Source organism: Neodiprion pinetum, chromosome 3 (genome assembly GCF_021155775.2).
Source record: "Neodiprion pinetum isolate iyNeoPine1 chromosome 3, iyNeoPine1.2, whole genome shotgun sequence".
Classification (NCBI taxonomy): domain Eukaryota; kingdom Metazoa; phylum Arthropoda; class Insecta; order Hymenoptera; family Diprionidae; genus Neodiprion; species Neodiprion pinetum.
Window position 1 is genome coordinate 2,384,615 of NC_060234.1, and position 25,750 is coordinate 2,410,364.

Below are 25,750 nucleotides of genomic sequence, written 5' to 3' on the forward strand. Positions count from 1 at the left end.
GAAGTAGAAGTTTTATCGAACTCGAATATCCTCCACTACGATCTATGCAACAAATTTATTAACGACGAGTGAAGTTGTACGATACGAATAATCAAGCCGTAGTTACACAAGGTGTAACATATATTAAGTAAATGATCGATCAGAAAATAAATAATATTTTCAGAATCTTTAAACTTTTCATAACAAATCCTCGTATTTTATTGTACAACAGCTGTGCCTATAAACAATGAAAGATTCAATTTCATTTCCTTGCATATCGTCCATGTTTTATTCTAAGCAGAACAAGCTTCACTTCACTTATTGTTAATTAGAATTTTAATGATTTCACTTAAAATTTAGAACGTGAGGAATTAATTAAAGATTTTTTTACACGTGAAAGTTTGCGTACTGAAATTTCACGTATTTCGTGTGAAAACGTACGATAATAATAATAATTATTATTATTATTATTTCTGATCAACGGAGTGCGACATTTAAGCGTCTATAGTGTCAAGGATGACTTAAAAATTCAAAACCATTTCCAGGATGCGGCAGGTCAAATTTTTTGGAGCATATTTCATGTACTCGGATTTATTTTTCGAATATTGTTGGAAAAATTTAACTAAACATAATATCCCAGCAGGTCTATTTTATAATTGTGTTATTTGTTGCATTTCTCTTAGTAAATATGATAATAATTATGGTCATTATAACATTTAAATTGTCATATCAACATTCAATTTGTACTTTGTACTATTTTTTTTCATTTATAGTATATACATTAAAAAATGGTTAAATCGATCAAAAAATTTTAGTACACCTCCTGGGACGATTTTTTTTAACCGTGTACAAATGTCTGTATTACTGATTTATTACATTATTGCAAGAGTAACAGGAGTGTCAATATGCAATTAATTACACTTTCCACGTATAAGATCCTTCTTCAATTCGATTTAACATGGCGTGATAATTTTTCTTAGCTGAGCCTGACATATTATCACTTGAAAGTTATCACTCTCGATAATTTCATCCAAGTAATCTAAATTTGAATCATATCTCGCGCTATTAAACGTTATTTCGACATGCATTTGTTTCAAACAGTCACCATGACATATTTTCATTTAAAAATTATCAACTCTTGATAATTTCATCCAAGTAATATAAATTTGAATCACATCTCGCGCTATCAAACGTTAGTGCGATATGCGTTTGTTTCAAACAACGATCACGTGACCGCGCCGCCATATTGATAAAGTTCGTACGTCCGACTCACCCCGGTCACGTCGATGCTTCGCGTCCTGATAATTTGTCGTAATTGTCTTTGTTACAAGATGAATTGCCTCTCGATTCTTCGCAGAAAAGGTAAGCATCTTTAAGGCTTGCATGTAGACCACGTCGAAATCGTAGGGAGCAAAGAAAACGCAGTCAACTTCAGACGAATACTTTTTTCAGCACGCGACGAGGCAGCAGCGAAGGCCGTTGTCGATCTGCAACAAAGAAATTATCTCAGAGTCTCGGTTAACCCTTTGCCCAGCAACCACGCGTGAGCTGACTCGTGCTACGTCATCGATCGGGATAAACATGTGGAACAAAAGTGAGTGCCGACGTATTTACACTTGATACCGACCTTGTTGTTGATTACGTGCCCGTGCGATCGGACAGTTTATGTAGAATCGAATTCAGTTGCCGAGTTCGTACGGCAGGACAAACGACGCTCTGTTGTCTCGCCATTTTGAAATCGCGTTCGTGCCTGTCGGTCGCGTCGCGAGTCTTCGTCCGACTAAATCGTCTTTTTTAATGCGTTGCTCGTCGATTCCGCTCGGAAAAAGTGCGTGGAAAGTAAAAAGCAGTCTCTGCTGTACGAGTGGACGGAGTGAAGTCTGATCAGGGTGTTGCGCCATCGTGAAAATTCTCGTGTAATTTTACGTCGTGTCCGGAGTCTTGCAAATCTGCGTCTAGGTTCATGAAAATTTGATCGAATCTCGAAAGTTGTCGTTAAAACTCTGGATCAGTGAATAAATTGTAAATTTGATGTGAAAAGCCAGGTATTCTCATCGAATTACGTTCGTACGACGGAACAAACGACGCTCGAAACAAACGACGCTCTGTTGTCTCGCCATTTTGAAATCGCGTTCGTGCCAGTCGGTCCCGTCGCGAGTCTTCGTCCGACAAAATCGTCTTTTTTAATGCGTTGCTCGTCGATTCCGCTCGGAAACAGTGCGTGGAAAGTAAAAAGCAGTCTCTGCTGTACGAGTGGACGGAGTGAAGTCTGATCAGGGTGTTGCGCCATCGTGAAAATTCTCGTGTAATTTTACGTCGTGTCCGGAGTCTTGCAAATCTGCGTCTAGGTTCATGAAAATTTGATCGAATCTCGAAAGTTGTCGTTAAAACTCTGGATCAGTGAATAAATTGTAAATTTGATGTGGAAAGCCAGGTATTCTCATCGAATTACGTTCGTACGACGGAACAAACGACGCTCGAAACAAACGACGCTCTGTTGTCTCGCCATTTTGAAATCGCGTTCGTGCCAGTCGGTCTCGTCGCGAGTCTTCGTCCGACAAAATCGTCTTTTTTAATGCGTTGCTCGTCGATTCCGCTCGGAAACAGTGCGTGGAAAGTAAAAAGCAATCTCTGCTCTGCGAGTGGACGGAGTGAAATCTGATCAAGATGTTGTGTTGTGGAATCGGGAGTCAGAGCTTGTTTTCAGGTATTTGGTATTTTAGTATTCAGTGTTTATCAATGCTCGTTACAATGTTCGACAACTGGCTTTCATCAGTGTCAAACTAGTTGATCAAATTACGTACAAAGACGAAAAAATCTGAAAAAAGTAGAAAGCTAAAAATACTACACTACAAATCGGAAACGAAACAAAACGATCAAAAACTTTAATCTAATCGAAAGTACGAGAAACAGAAAAACAATAAACGCGAGTGTAGCGATACCGAAATAAAAGTGCAAAGCAGTAAAGTAAAGTATATATAATAGATATAAAAGTTGGGTTACGTAAAATAAAATTACAAATAAATATAAAAATAAAAATAACTATGCAAATTGAAATTTGGCTATGGATTTCTTGGTGAAGCGAAAAAACAGTCGTGTTATTTGAAATAGTAAGCTAAAGTGATTCTGCGATCATTAACGACGTCGTCGCGAGCCGTAGAAACTACTCGTCCGATTCGGTCGTGAAAAGGACGCCGTGGAAGAAAATCGGCACGCTGCTGCGCCGCCATTTTGTTATCGCGCTCGTCTCGAGAAAATTTCTACAACTAAGAATTTTTACAGAAATTGGAACATTTCGTATAATTTCTTTAAAAAATTGTAAATATGTATAGTTTTTCGTAAAGAATTATTAATTTTCTTTAAAAATTAACGTTGTTGTATCTTATACATTTTTTAATGAAAACATAGTTTTTATGATAAACCAGGCATATTTACAATTTTTTACGAAAACAATTTTCTTGTACAAAATGTCAAAATTTTTCTAAAAATTCGTAGAAAAATCGTAGAAATCATTTCATCGTCTTTGATTAAATCCGTTGCTCGTCGTTGTATTTCGTTGAAAAAAAGTGCGTGAAAAGTGGAAGAAAGTGAGGTGGCTCCGTGGTTCAGTGATTCATTTAGTGACATGTGCGGGAGTGAATTCGAGTCAAATTCGGGATTCACACAAAAATTCGGTTACCCGCTTGCTGTGTATATTATGTATGTATATACATATATGTATATAGTATATATTTTTAATCGTGAAAAGTGGTGTTTAAAATAGTGAAAAAAATCGGTCAGTCGCGTTAAGCGTTTAAAGTTTGTGTCCAGTTTCGTCGGGTACAGGTGTTTGCTGCAACTACATTACCGACTGTTTATCGTTCTTTGGCCGTCGACGATATATATGTATATATATATATATTCTGCCGTACGCAAGCTGATAACACGACAGCCGATCAGACTGCAAGGTGAGTTGTTGCTGCACGCTGTATCCGCTTATGCTTATCATCATTATTTCATGTGACACTATTTTTCTGACAAAGAAGAACTTTATGTCGCGTGAAGTGGCGATACCGTTGCAATTGTTATTTATACCTATGCGACGTACGTACGTGGAATATTGTTTTACTTGCGTATAACAATGCACTGAAAAGAAAAAAGTCGTTGAATCGACCATGTGAATATTTATTTGTCTCGATTCGAGATCTGTTGGTCTAACAAAATGCTTAGTTGGATTGTTTGAATCGAGTAAACATTATTTTTAGATCAATAGATCTTGAATCGGCACAAGTAAATATTCATTTAGACGATTCAACGAGTTTTTTTTTTCTCCGAATGTATTCGCGCAGTCTTTTTACTCGGGATTTGAAATATGTATGAAGTTTTTCTGTTTCATTTCGTCACGGGTTTTTATGTCGTGCAATTATTTCACTACCGCATTGATGACGAGATTTCAGCAATGATGAATTACATACGAGTGGAATGAAAAGGATTAACTAATTAAAATCACGTAGGGTATAATTAAAGAAAAAGAGTTGAGCATTTTTTATGCTCTTCTTTGAAAATCAGTACAAGTTTTTATTTTATTATTTTCTCAGCAAATCTACGCGATGGAATTCATTAAACATTTTTTTTTATAGATTCGTACGAAATGCTTACGAAAATTATTGTTCAGTTTTGTGGGGGGAAAACTATCGCAGGCTTGTGTAATCAAAGAATAAATCAATTATCGCATGCCTACATCAGCTATTGTTGCAATAACGATGATTATAGTAATAATAACCACAGATCATCAGGTCGATTTTTTTATAGTAGCACAACATATTACCATAATTATATGGATCACAGCGTTATGTTTTACAGTGAGAGTTGCAACAATTTTAATAATTGAAGAGTTGAAACGAATATTCATGAATTCGTATTTCAATCTCACCACTAAATCCATGTACTTAAATCGTACAGAGTAATTGTTTTCTCTTCGGTTGAAATTTTCAGAAATTTCCACATTTCTTTGGGTTTTCTTTTGTTTTTCTCTTCGTTATCAGACTTTCAAACTTTTCTTCACAATCAGGTTCTCGAAGCTTAAAATTATCGGAGAAACGTTGTTTGGTTTTTAAATCTGCCAAAAAAAAAAAAAAGAAAGAAAGAAAGTCGTATCGAAAATTTCATAATCCAAAGATCGTACAAAATTTTTATTTCCGGTTACCGCTCGGTCCTTGACTATTTTCATTTTTTACCAGAATCGAAAAATATAGTTCTAGGTAGAAAATGAAAATTAGTTTTCTAGCCGATACCGGAAAGTCTAGTATCCGTTACTGTTCTTTCTCATTACGATCGCTGTTGCTAGATTTTCTCGTAACTGTTGGAAAAATTTAATGCTCGTGCAAGAATAAATTGACGTCAAAGCCTCGTTTAACTAAAAAAGCAGAGTAAACCTCAGAAACTTATTTTGCGTGGCAATAACCAAAAAAGGATCTACGATAGCGCAATTCCAACGATATTCAAACAGTTTTTTTAACGATACCTGTTTTGCCAAATTTTTCTCAATGCGGGGTTTCGGGGTGAATCAGTAATCGCGTCCCTCGCGCCCACTTTTTACGTCCCTGAACCTCGGTGGCGGCGCGGCGCACAACATCCCCTTGGATCGATGCGCGGAAGGGACGTCGCGACGCCACCGGCGTCGTTGGTGGGAGCCGAGTCGGCGCCACGGCCAAATTACGCTCGGCGTTCTCTGCAGTCAGACCTCGCGTTCACTCAGTCCAGGACAGCAGCCACGAGCCCTCGTCCTTCCGCTCCACCTCCGGTTTTATTCCTGCCGATTAAAACGCACCGCAGACGGACGGACGGCTTCTTACGGCGGAATTCTTCGGTTTCGAAAGACTAGCTTCGACGTCGCTGATCGACGACGTTGGACGTCGACGTCAACGACCACGACGACCGCGACGACGACGACTTCTTGAGGTCAGTTATTGCCCGTCTACCTTTTGTTATTACTTCTCTGCTCACCTTTCACTCTCCTGGAAAGAGCTCCCGGCTCGACCCTGTATTTTCTGGCTCGATACAACCCCGCAACCTGGTTAGGGTCAGGTTAGACTCCAACATCGATTTCAACGGCTCCTGCTCCGTGCACTGCACCTCGCTCAGGTGTTTTCTTCTCCGTACCGTCGGACTCTTCCCGCTTCTTCCGTACACCTTGGCAAGACCAACCGAACACCCTTATTCGTCAGGCTTCCATACTTCAGGATCATATCGTACCGATTCCAAAGTTTCGAGTCTTGAATAGCTAGAGCTTTTGAAAATACTCACTTCAAACACTGCCAAAGTCTACTTCGGGTACTCCCAGGGTACCTTTATCAGAACGATTGCGTCGTCACGAATATACGCACATTTCGCAGTAATTACTCGTCGTTCCAGCAGAGTTGGAAAAACTCTTGGTTTATGTTCTTAACGTTCTTCAAACACGAGTAGGTTCCACGTCTTGATTGGTCTCAATTTACGGAAGGTTCTGCTTTCGTTGTTTCTTTTTTTTTTTTCTTTCTGTCACTACGGTTGAACCTAGACTTCCGATACACAAACGGTTGTACCGTTCTTGGTATTTGTCTTACGACTTCACCGAAGTTCGTTACTCTCGTAGGCACTCGTGGGTCAGTTGTTAACTTTTATGTTCAACCGGTAACTAAAGTTTCCGATCGGTGTCAGTTTACGGAGAATGCGGCTGTTGAACCGAGACTTTTGACCCAAATGGTGCAGTTCCTGACCTCGTTAGACCGCGAATCAATCTCTCTGGGCTTTTCATTCTATTTTCATGTTTCGCATCGTTTATTCACGCTGTTTGAACATTGGTTAGATATCGTTTGGTGTAAATTTATACGGAGAGTTTTACCGGTTTGAGAGAATTGAAATGACGGTTATGTACCAAGTGACACGGTTACTGACCTCATTAGACGTTCGGATCAATCTTTGATAGTTCTTCTCTGCACCCCGATGTCGCGTATCGGCTGCTCATCTCAATTATCAACATTGTTGGTATGAATTTTATGGAAAAGGATAGTATTGGAGGGGTTGAAACGCGGCTTTTGATCCAAACGACACCGTCCCGATGTTATTTATCCTTTTGTCGACGCATTTTGTTACTCCAAATCAGTCGTTGACACTGTTAAATCGTGAGTCGAACATCGTTCGATGAAAATTTATGGAGAATAGTTGCTTTTTTTCTATTTAAACCGAAGTTTTTGATACGAATGATATCGTTCCCGTTAAATTTCAAGCACTCGAGGCACCGTTCGGTGATAGATCGTGTGATGATTCATTTGCATTAAAATGTTTTCCTCTTCATTACCTTCGACACCCGATTTTCAATAACGATAAAATATTAGAAGAAATAAACAAAGAAACAACGATGGACAAAATAGAACAAGGTTGAAGTAAGTGAGGTTAACGTCACGAAACATCAGGAAGATATTTATTATTTTAACATTTTAGAATTTTAAACTTTTGAGGAGTCCGATTTTTAAAAATATCGATATGCTTGGTTCAGAATGATTTATTAAATTTCTTTTCGGACAATTCTAATGCTGCGAAGTAAACTTTTCGAACATTGGCATTATTACAGTAATGTTACTAACATCAATCACATAAAATGGTGAGTTTGCTTAAGGATGTACATGCGTACAGTCTCAAACAAAAGTGAGTCTTGTCGACAATATTGAATACTTTATGATGACATAAAAATCGGGAAAAAATTAAACACAATAAGGACGATACGAAAATTTAATTTGAATAATAATAATAATGCTGAAAATGATCCAAAAATTGTTTAAGCAGAACATTGCTTGGCAAATTTTCTAAGGGAACGTTTTTTTTTCGTGTGAAATGAATTCGTTGATTTTTCTGAATACACATGAATTTTCATAAAATTGTTTCATTGTTTTCAAATTTCCGTTGATGAAAGACTTCAAATTTTGAAAAATTTGAAAAATGGAGGAAAAATCGTGATGTTCGGATAGATTGTTGTAAAAACGTTTTACATTACAATCAAGAAGTTTCTGGGGCATTGAACGAATTGTTTCGTAAATACAGCCTTGATAAATTTTCAGAAATTTCAAAATACTGAGAAAATTTTTCAAAAACTCACGTGTATTAAAAAAAATCAACGGATCCGTTTAACATGACAAAAAAAAAAAAAAAAACATTTCTCGAAAACTAGTTAAACAATGTTTATTTTAAACAATTTACTCATCAATTTTGGGCATTATTATTATTATCATTATTGAAATTTAATCTTCTTATCGTCTTTATTGTCCTCGATTTTATTTTTGATCCCATTTTTATCTTATCACAAAGTATTAAATATCGTCGATCGGACTCATTTTCGGTTGAGAATGTATAAACCAGTAGATCCTCAACCTTGAGGAAAATTTTTCTGATCGTCTGACCTTCGAGAAAAAGGAGTAAAATGAAGATGGGGTAGTTTCGATTTTTGCGAAGACGAAGTGGATCTCGCGAAGCGAATTCGGTTGACGGTATAAAGTCCTCAGGCAGGGATGACGGAGGAGAAGAAGAAGCCATCAAACGCTGCTTAGAGGAGGAGGCATGCCATGAGCGCGAGCTTTTCTGCATGATCCTAATTAATTGACCCGACCTGACGCGAGAGCTTATCTCTCTTTCTCTTTGTTTCTCTCTCTCTCACTCTCTTTGTTCGCGGTGAGACCGCGAGTAACTTCCTCGTGCTTGGACGAGCAGCGAAGGCATCGTCGTAGGTATTATTTCCTTTTCATCATCCTAGTCTGTGGTTGGCGGAAATATTTTTTCGCTTCAGTTTTTTTTTTATTTTCCTCGTGCTTTTTCAATGATTCGGTATAGTTGAGATAGAAATAAGATTCGTTTTTTATCAACGACTTTTCGAACGAAGATTTCACTTAGCCTGGATCCTTCTCCGAGGGATCTTTCTTAATTGAAAACGAAATTTCTTCGTCCAGCATCTCGACTCGTTACCAACGACACGTGTCAAACGAATTTTCGAGCTTCAGAGGAGCGAAATTTGAATCTTGTAAGCTCGAAGGATGAATTTAATTTACTGAATCTTTTAACCGGGAAAAAAACGTTTAATTGACGTAAAATGTATAATTATTGTCGATAGGTTCTCAGATCGAGGGTGTAAGGGTATTGAGTTTTATTCTCGTTGGGTAACGATGTCGAATTTCGAAATGCAAGTTCCGTATAACAAGTGATAACATTGCATCGTTCGAAAGAAAAGGAAGAGGGAGGAAAAATATACTCAACTGTAAAATATGACTAGGATGAAAAAGTATGGAAAATATGATGAAAGAAAGATTGTGTCACGAGATTCAATTTTGATTGTTAATTGGCCGGATTCGTTGAATTTCGAGATTAGGGCTTGATTCCAAATTTTTTGATCGCTTGCTGGGAGATGCGTGTAAATTATTTTACCGATAATCTGGAAAGCGATTATTTTCATTTTCATTTGAATTTTTTTCATAAATAATCGATCACAGAATTCGTTTCTATACTGAAAATGACCAGGTGTTAAATTATAAAACGATGAGACTGAAATTTACTTGTAATTTTATTAAACGATTTATTTTGTGAACTCGATAAAATATATGTAAAAAAAAATAAATAATCTTACGATTCCTACTTTTGTGACTGATTATGTGATTTTTTTTTAATGTATTTGATCGAACTCACAAAACAAAATCACGCAATAAAATTCCTAGTAAATTTCAGTCACAACGTTTTACACTTCAACGCATCATAAATTTTTAGTAGGCTTCGCAGGAAAAAATAGAAAAAAAAAAATGACAATAATAATAAGAATAATAAAAATGAAAGAACCGATAAATTAAAAACAAAGAAAAGACTGACGAACATTTTGCGCACGCGCGCGTATATTGTTTGTGTGTTTTGGCGGAGAATTTATCGGAACGGCGAGTCGAGGCGCATCTAGCGCAGAGTGGGTACGGTTGACTAAAGAGTTAGCAAACCGGAAGCAGCGGTCGGTAGATCCCGAATGCGGCGAGGTTAGCGTGGTCTGTAAACCCGAGAGGACGAAGCGGGAAACTTGTAGTTTGTGGATTCGCCTCGATTTTCCTCGATTTTCCTCGATTTTCCTCGATTTTCCTTGATTTTCCGCGCCACCATTTATCGTATACCGATACGCATATATATATTGTTGAATTCTACGAGTCAGATATACGAAGGGCTGAAAGTCTCACCCTTTCGGAGTTTTGGACGAGCCGATGTACAGGAAATTATAATATTGTTACGAACTTGGCGTTGAGAAATAAACTCGGGTTCCTTGAGGGGCTAAGATTAAGTGGGCGAAATGGGCGGATATTAAAGGATGGGGAAGGATGATTTTATTAACGACACGTGCCTACAAGGATGGTTGTTGTATGCACTGTGAAAAATTTCATTCGTTACAGTAACTAGAAAAATTGAGTAAAACGGGTATCGTTGAACAAAAACTGTTTGAATATCGTTGGAGTTACGAAAAACGAGGTACGCCTAACCGTCGATCCTTTTTTGGTTATTGCAGCGCAAAATCAGGTTCTGAGGTCTACTCTACTTTTTTAGTTAAACAAGGCTTTAACGTCAATTTATTCTTGCACGAGCGTTAAATTTTCGCAAGAGTTGCAAGAAAATCTAGCAACAACGATCGTAACGAGAAAGAACAGCAACGGATAATAGACTTTCCGGTAACGGCTAGAAAACTAATTATCATTTTCTACCTAGAACTATATTTTTCGATTGTGGTTAAAAATGAAAATAGTCAAGGTCTGAGCGGCAACCGGAACTTATGATATACCGATTTATAAAAAAAATATAGTAAATAACTCTAAAACAAAAATATCTCGAAAACTATACGAGTTGGGAAGCTGGTTTTGGTTTCATTTCACTATTTCATCTCATCCGTGTTCGAACCTGTTACAAATAATGTCACGTGGTAGTTACGACATTTTTTAAATAACATACGATTATCTACAAAATGAAACGAAAAATAGCTTTTCAACTTTTATGGATTTTGTGATATTTCGTGAGAGTGAAAAATTCAAACCGGACGAGAGTCAACTTTTAGAATTTTCCTACCGAGTTTCGGTTTCTCGAAGCTTCGTTTGAGGCTGGGAACTCACTTTTCTAAGGTTACGTGTAAGAAGAAAAGAAAGCAAAAAGAAAGTAAAGAAAAGGCGACCCTAACCTAGACTTAAAAAACTAAAATATGGAAAACAGGAAGTACGCTTTCTTGCTTCAAACATCATACACCTTACGTAGTAGAAGATCGAATCAAAGGAATGAAAATGATTTGAATAAAAATAAAAAAAAAAAAAAACAAAACGCGCACTCACACATTAATCCGGGCCATATACGTTGAATTTTTTTTTTATCCATCCACGCTAAACGGAGATAAGAGTGTACGCGGCACATGGCCGAGATTAAATCTGTTTTGTTTAATCCTCCACCAAGAGTTAAACCGGTAGGTATTACACGCGTACCCAACTTGGTGGGCGTAACAGAAATATTCAAAGCTTTCCCGGCATAACCTGCGGAGGAAAAGTTCCTCCAACTCTCTCGATCCACGTGTCTCTGCAGGCAGATACCCTACGCACCTACACACCTACACACCTACTCACCTACAGATCGCTCTCTCAAACACTCGTCGGCATCCGATGCTTCTCGCTGATACAAGGCAGGGCTGAACCTCCCCTTGTGTGATACTGAACTAACCGACGCGACGCTGATATCAGCCAACCTTGCAGGATAAATTTTCCCGGCAATAACCAACGCTCGTTAAACGGTAGGGCTAATTATCCATATTTCCTTACTCGGTGTAACGGTTGGCTTGGGAATCGCGTCTTACAATCATTCCTCGATCGTCGGACGGTTCGAATCTTTGAACCGATACGACGACGTGTCTTTTTACCGGATGTGGGAAAACGGTTGCAGAATTTATTCACCAGCTTCGGCTTTCGGTTTGCCAATTCCTTGAGGTCCTTTCTTTGGAGTCTGGATTTGAGCGATTGAACGGAATCTTGTTTCTTTTTTTTTTCTTCTTCTAATCCTTCCGAGTCGTAGTGGTAAAAGTATTCTTACCACCTATTTTGTGATCCATTTTTTTTTTTTTTGTTGGTTACTTAGTGGATCTTGAAAATATATTTATTTGAGGTTTTTTGCCATTTCTGACAATATGCTTAATAGGTTTTCAGTACTCGAGAGTAATCGTTGCGATATAATGTATGTTGTTATTGTTCGTGGAATCAAATAGGATTGATAAAAAAATTTGGTCGAGGATGTGTATGTCGAGTAATCCTTAAGAGTGTGGCGTGAAGTTTGATGCGCGTAGTAGGTATACCTATAATACGTGTAGCAAACCTATGAGGATATTTTATCTCCGCGTACGTATACGTATACGTGTGATACAACGTGATGTAAGGCCGAGGTAATGCCAGCCAGAATCAATACTCAGGTGTGTGCCGTGCCAGCGGTTTGACGTGAAATTGCGAGTCTCGATTTCGGTCTCTCCTTTGAATACCTGATAGCCGAATGAGAATGACACCGTCGGAAAGGTCGAGCGTTGAAGGATATGACGGAAGAAAGAAGGAAAGAAAATGTTACAGAGGAAAAAAAAGGTCACGATGTAAGGAGAGAAAAAAGAAAGAAAGAAAGAAGAAGAAAAAGAAGTAGAAATCGTCTCTGACAGAGAAGTCACATCCGGGGGAAATAGGAAAAGACGGGAAAAATTATGTCCCGTCATACTTTTGCGAGCCTCGCGTGCCGTCAGATTACGTCGCTCGAAGTTTCACTTTCGTTGCGAGCGTTGCGTTTTCTTTTTTTTTCTTTTTTTTTTTTTTTTTTCTCATCAGCCGACAGGGACCACTCTACGAATATCCTTTTTGCATTTAAATTTTTCACGCGAGTATTCTCGCCGGCTACGTTCTTCGGGATGAGGAGAGAGAGAGAGAGAGAGAGAGAGAAAAAAGAGGAAGAAAACACGAACGAAGATACGGAAAAGCTCGATTGAATTAGGCGGGGGTGAAAAAAATTTTTTTAAAAGAAGAAGCTTTTCCCCCAACCCTGTCCTCCACTTTTTGGCGGATCGATATTGCACGCTTTTTCGACTATACCGTTCGTTGACGCGACGCGTTCACCCGGCCGCGAATCGTCTCGTTTTTTCTTTTCACGCGAGGGAAGAAGGGGATGAAAATAAAGCAGGGACACGGAGATACGTAAGGAGACCCGTCGCTGGCTCAACCCTGTTGACCGATAATCATACCCGACCTTGTCTCACCCACTTGACCGTTCTCGTTGCAGGATCGAAAAGAGGAGAGAGAGAGAGAGAGAAAAATGGAGGGGGAGAAATCGATGAGAGATATTTTAGACTCGAGCGGTCACGAAAATTGCCGACTAATCCAGTTTAGTGTGGGAGATTAATTTTTAAGTATGGAAAATTTTGTGAAATTTTGTTACTTCCGAAGACTACGGTATAAGGAAAATACAATCGCATACAAAAGTAATTTTTTTTTAAAGAATAATCGGAAACAAAAAAAAAAAAAACAAATTTTGAGCAATCAGAAATTCGGTAGTTTGAATGTATAAACTGGGGAGGATACGATTGTTTGTTTAGAAAAAGTAATGGCGATTCATTGAAATTGGTGAAAACAATCGAAAGTCGAATAAGATTTTTACCACGAAATATTAGATTTTGAAAGCTTGTACGATTTGAGGTGAAAATTTGTGTCCGAATGTTTTTCTCCAAACTTTTCTTAAAGTTTAACGTTTTCGGAAAATTCCTTGTTTCTCTTTTTTTTTTTCTTCTTTTCTGTGAGTAGGGTTGATCATGTTCTCGGTTAAAAAGTTGATTGTTGAAAAATTGCGTCGAATCAAACCTTAGATTGTAAACAAATAACGAAGAGTATCGAGAGAGTTAATTCTCCGTACAATTTTGTAGGGTTGAAAATTGAAGATTCTCTAAATTTTGGGTATGAAAAATTAAAGATCAACGAATCTTTTCAATTATACAGTTGGAACGTATTCATTGTATGTTGAAATTTTTTCAAACTATCAATTTCATCGCGATCAGCTTTAATTTTACGGTTGAAAAATTGATTCCACGACTAAGTGAAGAGAAGTAAAAAGGAGTGAGCAAAAAAAAAAAAAAAAGAAAAAGCACCCACTCCAATCAGCGTAACAAAAAAGCTCATTTCTTTTCGAGCCAAACACGTAGACCGAGTTCCGAGGGGAGAATTATGGGCGAAAAAATTTCACTCTTATCTGCTATTAGGATCGGGTCTGGTGATCCTTGTAAAATACAGACTTTTGAATAGATCCGCAACGACTTATGACCGACGCCATTATACTTTATACCTCCGGGCCCTCGGTATTTCATGATTCTTAAGCCCTCTCCCTCTCTCACGACGTTCCTTGCCTTCCTCGCCGTCGCGTTCTCAGGAAAATATTATCCTTCATCGTACAGGTATATAGAACAATGTATACATACGCACGTGCAATTTGGAGCGTTTAATTTCTTAGCTGTTTTTTATTTTTTTTTTAAGAAGAATTTGTGACAAATATTTGAAAAAAAAAGAAAAGAAAATCGTCGTAATACCCGGAGGAAATGGGAAAATATTTAGAGGTCGATATCAATTATTGTTGTAACATTTTTTGTTTATTTTCATGTTTACACCTTACGGACTCTTACTTGTTTTAGTTTTTTTTTTTTTTAATAAAAAAAAATAATAATTTTGCTTTCAACTAGCCTTGTTTTCGTAACACCATTTTGAAAATTTTCGAGGGTGTCCAGAGAAGTTCCACATTTGAGATAAAAAAAAAAAATGAAACTTTGAGCCAAATCCGCGAGTATCTTGAGGATGCGATCGGCTCGACGTTCAGAAACGGATGTTCCTGACTGGCGCCTCGGCGTTAAAACGACGTCCGTATTCTGCTGCGTTAGGCCGACGTGGCGGCCTCGTTTCTCCAAAAGCCGGATTATCGCGCGTCGAACAAAGTCGCGAAATATTGTACCCGACATCGCTGGGCTGGGCGCGTAAAGAGTTGAAAAAGACGTTGAAGGAAAGTGGGAAAAGGAAAAAGAAGAAGTAAATTGACGAACGAGGGACGAAAGGGGGATTAGAAATTTGGCATTTAAGTGGGTTTTTGGAAATTTGAATGTCTGAAATCTTGGAGTAGGAAGTTCGAAATGATTTGTGGAAGAATTGACAGGATTTGGAAACGGAATTATTGATCTGACGTTGGAAAATCTGAGAATTTTATAGACAGTGATTTTTGAAATTTATTTACTTATTAAACCAAAAAAGATTTATATAACAATAAAATTACCGATCTATCAAGTCATCACAGAAACTTAATAACCGTAATGATAAAGAATCCTAGAATTGCGATTAAATTGAATATATACTTCAAGATAAGTCAACGTCCTTACGATTATGTTTATCACATTGTAGTTTGTTGAGATAATAATATAACAATTTAACAACGGCCGATTGTTTAACTTAATTTTCATTCAACTCTTATTATTCACGGTTTCCAGTTCGATTGGAAGTCTATTGTAATCACATATTGCTCTTATATTATCGTAAGGATTGTAGATTCAGGAATTGTTTGACGGAGAATCACGGTAAAGTGAAAATGGGGCAAGTTGTCGGTAAAATTATTGTCACATGTAACAACCGGCGATTTTTTTTAAAAAACGTGCTTATCTTGCTCACTCGTTATTCAAATTTCAAAACACACATGTGCGTATATCAAACGAAAGCGACAGCGATCACCTTTCGATTACATTGCTGCGAAACATTCCAATGTAGCCAATAAAATGGGAAATACATATTTAGTAGATGAAAAATAATCACTTGTTAGGTCCAATTTCAGTTTTTCAATCGCTGCTAGGCCGCATATTATGCGATATTCTAGTCAACAACATTCGTTTCCTTCAAACATCGAATGTGATTCCACACTGGAGTAATAATGTAAAAAACCAGCTGATTTAAGAAACGTGCAAAATCCTGACAATATTTCGGTTGTCTTTGACAGTGAACGGGAATAAGGAAAAGGACGGTTGACGATCTCGTTAGTGAAAATAGGAAATTGTACGACGGAGGAAATCAACTCCTCCTCCCCTCCTGTTTCTTTTTCGTTTTTTGTTTTTTTTTTTTGTATGTTTTTTGTTCTCAACTCTCAGACCCGCGGAGGTGGGTCAGCGATTATTTTTACCTTTTGACTAAATTTATAGGCAATTAAGAGGCCAGCCCTGCGTCTGAGTTGCAAAGTATATATACGTATATAATATGTATATAAGTATATACGTAGGTACATGTATATATATATACATATATATGTAAACAGGTAGTTAAAAGACTCTCTTGGCTGCTTTGAGAAATCGGGAAATAGTACATGAAGATGGAGGTGGAAGTTGCGGAAGTGGAAGTTGGAATCGATTTTCGAATCGTTTTTTTTTTTTTTTTTTATCTCTTAGGTACGAGTTTAAAAACAAAGATATTATTTATCCACGATTGAAGGGATGGGAAATAACGTGTTTGTGGTTTACGTTTTATTCTAACGACAATTCTCGTAGTTTTTGAATCGCTCGAGATTCTTTCGCCGATGTCGCAAAATAAAAACTCCGAAATTGGATGTTAGAGTATGGAAAATTTTTAGATGTTTTTTTTCTTCCACTTCGGTTACGATGAAAATTCTACAAAGATCGCCAAGATATTTTTCCCCACCTAGGGATTAATTGTTGGGATAAGTAAGAAAATAGAATAAATGATAAAGTTTGAATTTGTTTATCGTAAAGAATTTATGAATTGGAGAGGAGAAAATTAATTTCACCAGTTTGCAGGTGAATGCAATTTTTAACTTTATTGGATACGATTTTTGTACTTTTGATTCTTCTTTTGAAAATAGGAGGAAAAGATTAAATAATAGAGTTTCAATTTGTTTACGGTGAAGAATTTGTAAATTATAGAAGAGAAAATTTATTCAAGTTTCCGAAAATGATCAGACAAAGTAACGAGTAACGTTTGATAAAAAAAAAAACCGTAAACCCTTGTTAATCTAATCGTAAAAAATCGCGTACTGGATTTAATGAATTTCGAAAAACTCGCGCAGGGCGAGATGACAGATTAAAAAAATAAAAATAAAGTAAAAAATAATAAAAAAAGCCAAAGACGAAAGAGGGTGAATTGTTTCTCTATTTTTTTTTCTTCCGCTTTCTTTTTCAACCTGCTCGAAACGATTCGCACAGAGTGAAGCTGCGTTGCTCAGGGGTAAAGCAGGGGTGGAAATCCCCCAGGTTTCGTGGTTATTATTCCCGTAAAGTGTCGCCGTCTCGCGTCAAAATACCGTACCTGGATCCCCAGACGTTTCAATCCACTTCTGAACGCGTCAAACTGCCCACTGAAAATTAAACCGAAACTGTAGTGACGGAGATTAAGAAAACAAAAATTTAAAAATAAAAAAAAAAACGAAAACATACATGTGAGGATAAAAATACGGAAAGGTAGCAAAAAAGGAAAATTCTAAAGCGAAGATTATTTTCTTTCACGCCTATCTTGCCGCGATATTTATTTTATAACATCGTTACTGTGTACCTAATCTATATGTGTCGGAAAGAAATGGGGGACAAATGACGAGAAAGAACTTTCTACGTCGTAATATAATCGTAACGGTTGATTGGTTCGAGGGTATAAGGAGCGGGGCTTCGTGTGTATCAAGACGTTTTATCTTGGAATAATGTTGCTACATCGCAGTAAGTTAGAGGGGATGAAAATCAAGATTTCAGACGCTCGCGTGCTCCTAGACATTTGTACCTTGCTCGCGAGGGTTATTCGATTATCCAAAAAATTTTCATCCAACCTTATCGCTATTTTTTTCCAGTGCTAGAATTAAGACATATTTTTCTATTTCTGAACGAGATCCTGAGAGCTTAAAAAAAAAAAATTATTGTTAGATGTTTTAAGCTGCGTGATAAAAAAAATTACACCACACGACGCAATTTCTTTCTCTCTTTTTTTTTTTTTTTTTTTAGTTTCGTATCATCAATTCGTTGTCTCGATAGGTACATGGATTTATTTATACGCACGTATCGTGTAATTTATTTTATAATAATTACAGAATCTGATAAAAGGAATAGAATTATTCTAACTACACTGTTGAAATTTTTATTTCAATAAGATAACGCAGAAAATAGAAGCAACGACGAATATATGTACCGATAAAACTAATCGCGAGTTTAAAGATTATTCAAATTTCAGGTGGCAATTCGAGTTTCCTTCGCTTTTTAATCCGTAGTTTGAAAACTTATAATTATCGAAGTTTGAAGAGGATCGATCCATTTTCTTGAATCGTTTTGAGGAAAAATGAAATATTGACGAGGAAAATAAGGATTCCGATGAAAAGCGAGCGACCGGCTTTCGCTGCGAATCTTAGGTTTACTGCGGACGATGAATGTCGCGCAGTTGGCGATTATCGAGTCGAGTTAACTTCGCGTCTAGCCGGTTAATTGCCGATAAAATCCAACTTGTTAGGCGAAAACGCTGTCCTTTCCTTCCTTCCTTCCTTCCTCCTTTACTCGTCCAGGAGGATAAGGAAGGTCTAGCTAGCGATTAACGATCCGCTTCCCAGAGTAATTGAAATATTATACGGTACCTCGTAATTTCCACTCCTGGAGCCGGCCAAATTTCAAACTATATTATACAAGGTATTTCGAAATTTCGGTAACGAAAATCGTCTCAAATTGCAGCGGAAAATATCAACGATAATCGGGAGTCCGTATATTGTGTAATGCTGGTGTTAAATTCAAAATTGTTTCGTTTTATTTTTCAGTCGTGTTAGAGGAATTCTTGGAATTCAGGGGAAAAGGTTAGGTAAGAGAGAAAAAGAGAAGGAACGGTACGAATGAAATGTAAAATAATAATACGATAAAAAAAAGAACGAGAGAAATCAAAGTCGTAACGATTCAAAATTGAACTTTTAAGTATTTTCTATGCAAATTAGTGATCCGATTTTCTTTTCATTGAAACGTTGATTCGGTTTTTGAAAAAATCAGGTATAGCCTGTATTGGAAATATTCAATACAAGTGAAACATTATCCTTGTGAGTTTAAGATTTGTTGACAAATAATCCACAATTTTAACGATTTTATAATTTGTAAGTTTTACAAAGTTACTCGAATTTCTAAAATTACAAATTTCGGAAAATCCTGAGAGTACCGCGAAGTTTGTTAAATTTCTAAGACTAAAGAATTTTTAGATTAATCAACTTTCTTAAGCAGGATTTTTTCAACTTCCAGGTTTGTCCAAATTTTGGTTAGGTATAAAATTTTATTTCTCAATTTTTCAAATTTTCAAAATTACAAATTACGTAACGCTGAAAAAATTCTACGGCTTATCCAGTTTTCATATTTTTTCTAACAATAAGAGAAAACTTTCAACATTTGCGAAACTCGAACGAAAACGAGACGGTAGGTAGACAGAGAGGAAAACTAAAGAAACAGAAAACATAATTGGAAATCAACTTTTAATCTGACCGAAAAATTAATGTAAGAAAAAAAAAAAAAGAATCTATGCAACAGATTTAAAATTTGTTCGTAATTCGTTCGCCGTTGTTAAGTCCGAAGATGAGATCCATCCCTTATTTTAAAGCGGTGTCACGTAACATGCGAAACACGATGAAAATTGCGTCACCCTGTATACAGATTGTGCTGTTGTTTTTAGTATATATATATATATATATATATATATATGTATATATATGGTACGGAATAAGGAAACGGGACAGGATTTTCGGGGCTGCGTCGTTGTTGGTTGTGACAAGGAGAAAGGAGAACAGGATAAGGACGAAGTAGGAAGATGGAAGAGGGAAGAGGAAAAAGGGAGGAGAGAAGAGAGATGGGTTGACAATTTCCTGGCTGTCAGATTCACTTAGTCCCTTATTCGTTGTCAGCTGCTGACCGCAGCTCCAAGTAATAGATTCCAGTCTACTTTATTCCTTATCTCAGGATAGCTTTTCTTCTTCTTCTTCTTCTTCTTCTTCTTTTGTTTTTTATACTTCTTTACCAGAGAGTAACAAAAAAACATGCCAAAAACGGAAAACAGAAGAAAAAAAAAAATTAAGAGACGACAGGAGAGGACAAGGCGGAAAAACAGTTTTTTCGCGATGATCTCGAAAACGGGAGAGTGAAAAATTTGAAACTGATTTTAAACTGACCGACGGACCGAAATTATTCTAATAACCTGTTTTTCGAATTGGAATTCTGAGGGTTTGAAAACTTGTAACGAAACGAAAGAAACAAAACTTGAAGAAGGTATGAAAAATGAAATAGAAGAGAAAATTAATAATCAAGGAAGTAATTTATCCGTAGGAGTGAAGAAATATATTTAAAAAAGAGGAAATCTAAACGCGGTTTGAGATTCGATTGTCGGCCGTTTCGCACGAATTTGCGGTCCGTTAATTAGTAATAAATCAGTCAATACCGTCAGACAATGTTTGCGCAAATGTTTGGACGATTTTCAAATGAGCATCAACGTCACCGCCGCCGAGTTGACACCCGTCATATTATTCATGCATAATTCAATTCGATTCAATTTTCAACACACATTTAACCATATTCGCAGAGCGGTTTGTAGCTATCTCGCGCTGTGCGATCATTCAGGGCTCATTTCATTCGCGACGTATCGTCGATTTATTACCCTACGTTGCATCGGGGGTATCTATCGATTCCCGACGAGAATTCGAAACTCATTGAAACGGAGGGAGGGTGGAATCGAAACGTTTTTCTCTCTCTTTTACTTTGACCGGATGAAAAATTTAACAGATAAAACAAAGGAACGAGGGGTGGGCGGAAATAAGGAAATAGCACGATGGAAAAAAAATTTAAGATCCCTGACAAGGAGAATTCAAATAAATATATTATCCAGAAACTAGGGATGTAGTCGTTTCTCTTCCATCGTAATTTTTTTCTTTCTCCTTTTCCTTCTCTTCTTTGTCTCTTTTTTTTTTTTTCCTCTTCTTCTTCTTTTCAGTCTATTTCTCTTCGACATCCACTCCCCGGGGCTCTTTAGAATGTAAACACGGGGAAACAAACCCTTGAAAGATCGTAAATTCGCGTTACACGCAAACACACGCGTTCACCGGTGTTGTAAAAGGAGGCGACTTGTTATCGAGAAAACAGTAAATAATAAACAAGGGCGGAAAGTGGGGAGGAATCGGAACGGGGATGGGGGATGATATGATATCGCTGATGCAACGGGGTGGAAAAATGAACACAACGCTTGATCGTCGCGGTGAAAATTTTTACCCCATCCATTTTTCACTCACTCGCAGAATTTTCCAACGGCTTTGACGCGCCATATTTCACGTACATGTATAATACAGGCATGCATATTTCATTATATGTACACGGTGTAGATATACGGGACATTCCGCGCCGAGGCAGTATAAACGATTGACAATGACATTTTTTTCAAATTCACCGAGGAAAAGGTTTTGAAAAAAATTTCAAACTTTTCCAATCACTTGTCTTTACCCCATGATTTCATAAACCCATCTCAGAAACACCCGAATTGATTTTTGTGAAACAAGATGAAAAATATTTGGTTTCCGAAATGAAAAGTTTATTCAAAAAAAACGAAAAAAGATGAAACGCGAAGAGAAACAAGAAACAAAAACACTAGATGACAATTTTAAAATTGTTGGGGTAGATTTTTGAATAAATCAATCATGACACACAGCGAAGAATAACAATTTTTTTTGAGAAATCAATGGGAGAAAAGTTTTTGGAAATAAAAAAAAAAAAAAAAAATTAAATATGAGGAGAAACGAGAAACGAAAGCGCAAGATGAGAATATGAAAATTTTTGGGGTGGATTTTTCATCCCTCATATAATTCCCTTACACGCATTGCTATATCAGCGCATCGCACTTGCTTAAAGTAATAGTATTCGCGGTTTCCTTCCGGGGTAATCTTCAGCTGTTAAAAGCCCTCCTTGAGCCCATTAGGGGTGGCTTTTTGTACGTGCTAAATTAACGTGGGACAGATGTCGTTGCGATGCTGGGTACGAGGCTCGAACCATCTTCTTAAGCTCCGCGAGGGTGTTGCGGTATGGAAACCGGAATATAGCGAAGTTTAGGAATTTATACAACCACCCCTTTCCTACCCTGCTAAATTTTCCCCCATGTCTAGAAATTTCGCCCCGCTATCCTTCTCTCTCGATTCAACACTGACGAAATCCGAAGAAAGATACCGATGAAACCCTTCAAAGAGTTGAGCGTTTTTTACAAAAAGGTTGATCCCTAGTTTTCATTTGTCATGTTTTTTTTTTTCAAACGATTACGAAAAGAGCAGAAAATGAAAATTCCTGGCGATCAGGCGATTTGATCAGCTTGTCGTACGATAAGTTATTATTATTTCAACATAATCATTAATCAAATTTGTAATTGATTTTCGAAAAATAGCTTCCGCTATTACTTGAAACAGATATTTTCAATTTCAAGAGCGATTACAGTCGGATTAAATTACAGATGTTAGAGCGCCTTGCAGGTGACGGTAAAGAGCTTTTTGTAAGCCGGTGAAAATCCCTGAAGATCTTAATCTTAATCCGGGGACGTTTAGCGGGGTGGAAAAACCGACTATTTTGTCCGATAGTTTGAACGGGGGTTGAAAAAGGTTAAACTCGTACAATATAATGCCCTCGTTATATACGCGGAAAGTTTTTCTCTACGTCAGTCATCCCTTATCTCTGTTCTCTCTCTCTCTCTCTCGCTCTCTCTCTCTCCGAGCCCTAAATTATTCCGCAAAGGTTTTCGAACGACGCGTCACTCAATCTCCGCTTTTCAAAGGTCGCGAAAAGCTTCGAGAATATAGGGTAAGTTGTAGGAAAAGGGGAAAGTTGAAGATCGCCAAAAGTTCGCGAAAATCCTCGTTTGCGGTGTCGATGATAAAATGTCTGAGTTGAGAGGGGGATGAGATATATCCTAAAATAAATTTTTCTTTCACGGTTTTTTCACCCATTTCGAAAAGAAAAAAATATTAAATTTCCGTATTTGAATAAATTTAAACTCAATTATCGACGTAAAAATTTTGGCAAAAATGTATTCTGAATTGTCACTAATTTGTTTTCTACCAAATTTTTTATCCCGAAAAGTATTCCAGAGGTAGAGATTTTTAGTTTAACGATTTTTCATAGCTTTGCGAAGTTCTATTTTTGAAAAATATCACCAATTACAATTTTTCAAACTCTTGATTGCGGAGAGAGAGAAAAAATTGGGAAAAATGTTTCTCTCACGGTAAGAAGAAAGTATTATTTCTTAAACCGAATATCGTATGAAAAATCATTTTCCAAAGCATTTCAACGACGCGAGAGCGACGATTTGTACTTGAATATTCTCAGGGTAAACGGGGCTGAAAATATTTGGCCAATTTTCCAAGTCCCCCAGATTTTGAGAATATCGCGGTGTCTCGAGAAGCTGCGGCTCGCAATCCCCAAACATATTAGGACCGGGTTTTAAGCTACGTTGCGTTACGTTGCGTTACGTTACGTTGCGCGCATGACGTAGGGTGGCGAAATTTGGTATTACCTTGTAATTTCGCGGTTTTAAACGCGTCACCCTTGGCAGCTTCGCCCAGAAATTATTAGGCGGGGTTGAATCCACCGAAATTCCAACGCACACGAAGCGCCGAAATTTTACGCCTAATTTCACGACGCGAGCGCTGAACTAATCAAAATTATACGAACTTCTCGAACTTGTCGTTAATCAGGCTTTCGAGGGGTGTGAAAAAATTTACACGTTTTTTTGTTTGTTTTTTTTTTTGTTTTTTTTCTATCTTACTTTTAACTTTTTCACGTATACGTTTTTCCTTACATGCGATTCGCTTGAAATTTTGCATACGTAGGCTTTTGGGGTCGCTGATTACGAATCTGAACTCGAAGTTCTGGAATTCCAATATGGTGGACAAAGAAAAACGACATGAAGGAAAATTTTGAAAATTCTGTACAATTTTTTGGTGTGTATTAAATTTGTGTAAAAGTTGGTATTAGGATTATAACGGTAGATTAGCAGAAAATTCTTATTTTTTTCTCTATTTTTGCAACAAATAAATTTGAATAAATTTTGGATTTTTTTTTTAGACTTGGAAATATTTCAGGGATCATGTAGAACCAAAAAACTTGGCAGTAGTTACCACAAAATTAGTTTAATAGATTTAATAGCTGCAAAACCAAAAAAAAAAAAAAAAGGTGGGACGATGAGCGTTTAAAGGCTTGATTTTGAATATCTTAAATGTATTAAAGTGATTTAAATTGTAATTGTAGCGACACGTAGATAGCAAAAATAATCTTTCCTCCAAGTTTTATCTGGTATTTAAGTCTCATTTTTGTGGGAGATGAAAAGACGGCGTGTAATTATCAATTTTTTTGGATTTTTTTTTTGTTCCGTTTTCTCCGTTATCCACGGGGCGTATAAATACAATCTACATTCGCATCGTTAGACCTACGAGGGTGAATTTTAAGTGGACGATTATTCCGCAACGTCTTTCAGTCGGAATAACGATTATCATTTTTCTCTCCGTCATTTGAGAAGGATAGAATTCTTCATCTCCCTTCAAGCCGAGGGTCGAATGGACGTTGAAAAATCGTCGCGCAGCTTCACGTTACCTCTGTTTCTGATGCGGCCTCGCAAACAAATGGCATCCAGCACCCCATGGAAATATCCGTGCATTATAAAGTCAAATTTGAAAACCTTCATCCGGATGAAAATATGCGACATGAACAGCGTGTGAAGAATTTTTACCTTACGTATATAAATACACTTTATAAATATATCACCGATTATATTTTTTCTTTCTGGTAGAAAAGTCTCGTTGACCGTATGTCGAATTTGAAAGTACGAAAGAGAAAAAAAAAAAAAAATGTCAGAAAACGGAAAAATCCATCCTAAAATCATGTCAAAAATATAAACAATAACAGTTGTTACACTAAATGTTTAGGGTAATGTAGTTTTTCAAGTTACCTGATAAATACGAATTTTGAGTCTGTGTTCTAGATGTCAAATTTTAATTTCTTTCACGTGACTAACGGAAGAAAAAATTGTTTTATTCGATAAAGTTTGTTTTTGTAGAGATCAGAACGATATTTCAGATTTTAAGAAAAATAACGTATTCTCTCATACATTTATTGTACATAATAACCAAGCGAATTTCGGTTTCGTATTTGAATCATTTTTATTAAAAATTAATGTTATTTCAATTTTTTATTAGCTAAATAATTGAAATTATAGATTTTCTTGAATTGAGAAATAGGATCCTGGTTGTTTTCTGTTTCCAAATCTGAATATTTCAACGCATGGGCGCAGAATTGTTGGCAATTGTTTTTTTTTTCAAGTCCCCAACAAAATTTTAGAGAAAATGTTTTCAGTTTTTAACAATGCCAAGTTTTAGACGGGTTTGAACAATCATAGAAGACCAACGGTTGGAGGGAAAATTCTGAAAAAATTCGGGAGTGCTTTTTTGTGATGGTAAAATCGTACGAAAAATCTTGAAGCGAATCGAAAATGGTGAGGTAAAATCATTGGCCGAGTTGACGTGAAATTCCGCATTGCGTACAAAAAAAAATTTCAAAATTTCAAAAATTTTGTTTTCCTCCCTTGGAGAGCTTGCAGCTGTTAGAAAAGCTCAGGCTGGTGGAAAAGCTTGCCGATCGGCGATTTATGTCGGTACACCACTCGGTTTCCGGGTATTTTGCACAAGCTGTAGTTCGTCCTCG

At 37.0% G+C, this 25,750-nt stretch overlaps 1 protein-coding gene across 2 annotated transcripts in view; it reads left to right on the top strand.

The window, feature by feature from the left end:
- The first annotated feature begins 3,911 nt into the window (after positions 1 to 3,911).
- cpx (synaptic transmission protein complexin) overlaps positions 3,912 to 25,750 on the top strand; it is a 244,457-nt gene continuing 222,618 nt past the window's right edge. Inside the window, exon 1 of one of the 2 annotated variants that reach the window (XM_069134805.1) lies at positions 3,912 to 3,926. The gene's annotated coding sequence lies outside the window, so the exon portion shown is untranslated. Of the gene's footprint in view, positions 3,927 to 5,678; positions 5,920 to 25,750 lie in introns of those variants that run through there. The other variant, XM_046618891.2, reaches the window with a different exon arrangement.